The sequence below is a fragment of the Olea europaea genome, chromosome 23 (assembly GCF_002742605.1).
Source record: "Olea europaea var. sylvestris chromosome 23, O_europaea_v1, whole genome shotgun sequence".
Taxonomy (NCBI): domain Eukaryota; kingdom Viridiplantae; phylum Streptophyta; class Magnoliopsida; order Lamiales; family Oleaceae; genus Olea; species Olea europaea.
In genome coordinates this window covers 3,525,325-3,530,828 of record NC_036259.1, presented here as the reverse complement: position 1 = coordinate 3,530,828, position 5,504 = coordinate 3,525,325, and the positions used below count along the sequence as shown (strand labels likewise).

The 5,504-nt window shown below is 32.2% G+C and overlaps 1 pseudogene; it reads right to left on the bottom strand.

Moving 5' to 3' along the window:
* Positions 1 to 1,817: 1,817 nt before the first annotated feature.
* On the bottom strand, positions 1,818 to 5,283 carry LOC111372134 (annotated as a pseudogene).
* Positions 5,284 to 5,504: the final 221 nt, after the last annotated feature.

The following is a 5,504-nucleotide window of genomic DNA, read 5'->3' as shown; positions in this document are numbered from 1 at the left end:
AAAAATTAAAAAAAAATTGAATTTGCATGAAATATTATTTTACTGAAAAATATGTCTTTGAAAATAAGAGAGAAAAAAATGTATTTTGAAAATAATGAGAACAAACTAGAGCATAAATGTTTCATATAACTTTTACCATATTAAATCATAATCTAAATTTTATAAAATAAAACTTTTACGAAACTAGTTGCGACATATTCCTTCACAATAATTTTGCAATGCAAAAAAATTAAAAATAAGATAAAATAAAAAATTGAATGCTCCGCTAACATTTTGTGGCTTTAATATTCATGTAAAAAAATATGACAAGTCTATAATGATAGGTAGGGGGAGCGGAAGATGGTTATTACTTTTAGCGTTGGATATGATAAATGTTTTCATACCAATGAGACATCCATAGTCCACACACACCATGTTGATGTTTAGCAAAGGCAAAACCAAAGAAACTAGACTTTGGGAACTAGCCAATCTTCCCGTGCTCATTCTTATACTTGACAAAGCTTGATTTTTAATTTTCTGTCCAAGTCAGGCTCGAGAAGGTCCTTAGAAAATTTGTCCACAATCCAAACTAACAATTTCTTGTATTAAAAATTACTTATTTGATATGGCAGACTAGACAATATTGATTAGTGTCATTCTTTCAAGAGTATAAATTTTCAATTTTCTATATAAGTGGGGTTCAAGGCCAAATAGTTTTTCCAAGTCCTACAAACAAATATTTTTCGTTAAATAACAGTTATAAGTACAATATGGGTCATGCACCGTCTAACTCCTATTTCCTGGTCAACCATTCAAAACACAATATTGTCTCCACATTAAAGCCCTGTTTGAGCCCCATTATGTGGAAAAATTAATGGGCGAAATAGTATTTTTTTGAAAAATGAGTGGTTGAAAAAGAATGAAAATTTTTCGATTTACGTGTAATATTATTTTATGAAAAATTGTGTGGTTAAAAATAGGAGAGAGAAAAATGAAATGTAATGTAATTTAATGTAATAAGGCTCAAACAGGGGCTAAGCCTATGCCATTAAGCGCCTTTCTTGGCTCCATTTTAATGATGTTTTTGGGAAAAAAAGTATATTTTTTTGAATAATGTGTGGTTAAAAAATAAAAAATAAAAAATTTTGGATTTATGTGCAATATTATTTTGTAGAGAAATATATGGTTGAAAATGAGATTTGAAAAATGTATATTTAGTTAAATGGAGCTCAAAAAAGGGTTAAATTTGATAAATCTCGACCGTTAACATCATTTTTAAAGTTTACAATGACCTCGTTGGTCTATTGGTGAACAACATATTCAAGGTCAATTACTGCCATTTATCCTTGATTTGATCTCTCAAATTTGAAAAATAATGTCTTCAAACAATTCAAAATCCCAAAATTTAATGAGAAAGGCGAACTGGCTAAGCATTCTCATATTTCAAGTTACTTTCTGTGCAAAAGAACCAATTAACATAAAGGTTGTTTAATGAATATTCTGTCCTTTGAAGAAAAAAAATGTTTTCATTCATTTTTCTTTTCTTTTTGTAAATCAAAGGAATAGTTTAACTTTATGAAATCCATGTTCAAGGTTCTGAATACACACAAGTAATGAAGCCAAATTAGATATTGATACTGAAGAAATCTTTGTTGTCTCTAGGAAGAAAGCACAAAATAATATGTTGATGGTATGCAGTCCATTTGTAGTGTTCAAACAAATTGTAGCATAATACACCCTAGTTTGAGAGTCCATTGGAGAAAAACCCATTATAGTAAGCAAACGCACGTCTAAAAGAATCAGTTAATATAAATCAATTGAAGGTAAAAATCTCATGCTGAAAAAGTCTGATCCGTGTATTAATATAACAAAAATCTAGACCAAATGTTATTTAGTTGTTTAAATAAACTATTACAAGAGCATATATTATACAACAAATGAGGAAATTGTTTAGAAATCAGAGAATGCATCAAGTGGTATGAATCATTAGGGGCTGTGCATCTGATGATGGGATGATATTGTTAGAGGAACTTGTCCATGTGTAGTCATCATCGGACACCAATATCGCTTTGGATTTGCGCAACTGTAGGCCTTGATATTTAGTATCAGATGCAATCAAATGCGTTTGAGATATTTTAATAATCTCCAACTCTGTGGCTACTTCTTTCATCAATGGCCTTTTCTTCCCATTCAAATTTAAGCACCTTTGTGCAAGTTTTGCCACTGCAATTAGTTCTTCTCTCTTACCTTGCTCTAAAACTTGGCTGTCAAGAATTGTTTCGAGATTGTCTGCTTCCATACATAACAAAAATCTTGTTGCTAAACTTCTTTCCTCTCCCGTTTTGGCAAAAGATATTGGTCGTTGTCCAGTTAAGAGCTCAACAAGAACAACTCCAAAACTGTAAACATCGCTTTTTTCTGTAAATTGACTTGATTGAAAGTATTCAGGGTCTAAGTATCCAAAGGTTCCTTTTACTAGTGTGGTTAAATGAGTATGATCCACTGCGATTGATCTAGAAGTTCCAAAGTCTGAAACTTTAGCTACATATTTTTCATCAAGTAGAATGTTAGTTGACTTAATATTCTGTGATAGATGGGGATAGAAGTTGCAGAATGAAGATAGGCAAGTGCTTCTGAGACTTCTACAGCAATTTTTAAGCGCATGTTCCATGAAAATGGAAACTCATCACTCTTGTCGCGGTTATGATCGTAAAGGGTTCCATTGCAAATGAATTCATAAACTAGTAAAGGAACTTCAGTTTCTAGGCAACAACCTAATAGCTTAACCACATTCCTATGAATGACTTGTGAAAGCATGACAATCTCGTTAATGAACTGCTCCACTTGATTTTCATCTACCACCTTGGATTTTTTTATTGCCACAATTTTTCCATCAGATAACATCCCTTTATACACCATCCCCTGACCTCCTTCACCAAGTATTCGACTTTCACTGAAGTGATCAGTGGCTTTCTCTAACTCTTTAACACTGAAAAGTCGTGTTTTTTGAAGTATTCCTTCGTCCGTTGATATTTGTTGTTGTAGCAGAAGACCACCATTTCGTTTGAAGAATTTTTCTTTGCGTTTTTTAATTTTTCTCTTCTTCTGAAACTTGTACAACCAAAAGCAAGTGGATAGCAGCCCTAGCAATCCCATTCCAGCGCTCAAGCCTACTCCTGAAAGTATCAACATATGCAACTTAATTCAAGTCAAGATTATCACATCTATTTTGGATTCAATCATTTATTGTTTTCTAATTTGATATCTTGATCTTTTTTGTTTTTTTATTTATTTGATATTGCGACTGTTATAATTCAATAATATTTAGATTACTAACGCTTAAATTTTGAGGATAGATAACTTCTGTCAATGTTCATCATATTGTGCTAATAATTGATTGATGACAATTTCTAAAATAATAAATGATTAAATTAATTTAAGCATTGATCATAGGAAAAAAAATTAATTAAGCAATTGTATTATATTTAAAGAAAAAAATTAACAAGCAATTGCATAATACTTATTGTCTTGATTATAGGACATCTAATTTTATTTAATAATTTATTATAACTTAAAAGCACAAAATATAAGAAAAATTTCTTATATTTCACCAGTTATTTAATATGCAAAAGATTATTTGAAAATTACCTACTGCGAATTTACCCTGGGGTACTGATATTGAAATACAACCAGAACCATTTCTTTTACCATCACCGCGATAACCGGAAGGACAGGAGCACTGATAAGAACCCGGAGTATTGGTGCAGATTCCATATAAGATGCATTCATGATTATTCATGCATTCATTGATATCTGCGGCACCCCATCCCATTTAAGCATCACAATAAACATTTGTTAGATTTTTCGTATTGAACTCGTCCATAAAATAGCCAAGACTTCAACTAAGTACGGATATTAATTTTTAGGGGGTAAAATTAATAATAATAATAATAATAATAATAATAATAATAATAATAATAATAATAATAATAATAATAATAATAATAAGATAATAAAAACTGACCTTGGCATCCTAGGTAAGGATTGCCCTCATATCCTTTCTTGCACATACATTGATATCCTTGAAAAAATTTGATGGACAAATTAATGCAATAACTATTCTTTTGACATGCATAATCAGTGATATTCTGAACTTCTGCTGTGCAATTCACGTATCCAGTAATTCCCCAGTCCAACACTAATGGCATACTCATAAACTTTTTATTATTGTTTAGGAATGTTGTAGAATCATTAAGATGAGATAAACTAAAATTAAATTTATCATCATCACCTATCATTCCTACGAAGGCAAAGCTGCACCGGAAAAGTCTGCTATCTCGGCCCCAGTAACTATGCATGTCAGACAGTTTAACTCCAACATATGTACCTTTGGTTATGGAGGTCCGGCAACAGCCCCTGCCCGGACATGACCCAACAACAGGATCTGAAAAGTTTTGACAGTAGGATGCACAAGCAACACCACCGTCGGAGTCATTGGATGAATCTGTTCGCACCATAGCCAAGTCATCACAACCAAGGGACGTGACCTGATTCGCGTTTGACCAGGTATAAGGACTACGATAAAATTCCATTGCTATAGTATAATTCTCTGTCTTGTTATCGAATCCCATACCACTGCAGGCCACTGACAGTTGTGCCTCCACGTTCTTAAGATATATTCTAGTTTTTGAGATATTAACAACCTCATAGCTGGAAGAGTAATTAACGATAGAAGGACCAGGATCGACGAGGTAGGGTTTTGGAGGGTCGAAAGAAGTATTGCAACTGATATTAAAGTATTTGCTCCTAGAACAGTTTGACCCGATACCAAACGGGTATGGAATTTCTAGGTTTCCACATCTACTTTGGCAGCCAGGTTTAGTGGAGGCGGTGGTCGCATTCGAGGGCGATGCTACCGCCAGTGAAAAAATGCAGAAGATTTGGAGAAAAACCAAATGCACCAGCATGTTTTGCTTATCTATGCTTACCAAGCAACAGCCTCACGGTTGAGCTTTATAATGACATCCAAACAGCAAACCTGTTCAAACCTTTTCTATTCAAAATTTTTTATAAAGTAGATTATAAAAATGTCTACTTAATAAAAATTTCAAAAATGTTTTGCATGTATGAATCCTTCTTTCATCAAATGTCTTGTATTCAAAAGTTTTTCATTTATATGTTCTAATACACTATTAAACTACCTTATTTGAAAATCTAAGCTACTAAATTGTGGAGGACACACTTTGATGATATATCACTAAGTCCTTTGAATATGCGCAGTTAAAGAGTTAAAAAAAAAAAATTAAGTTTGCATACAGAATATTTTATTGATAAATATGTAATTGAAAATAAATATGTATAGAAGTTCTCAAATAATGATTGTCAATCATGCTAAATATAAGGGTCTTCACATCAAGTCTTGCCATTAAATTTGATAAAGTTCACAGTGGCAAAAGCGTGAAACATCTCTTTATTAAAGTTGGCAATGACCTCTGTCAACAAAAGCTTGAAACATCATTATTAAA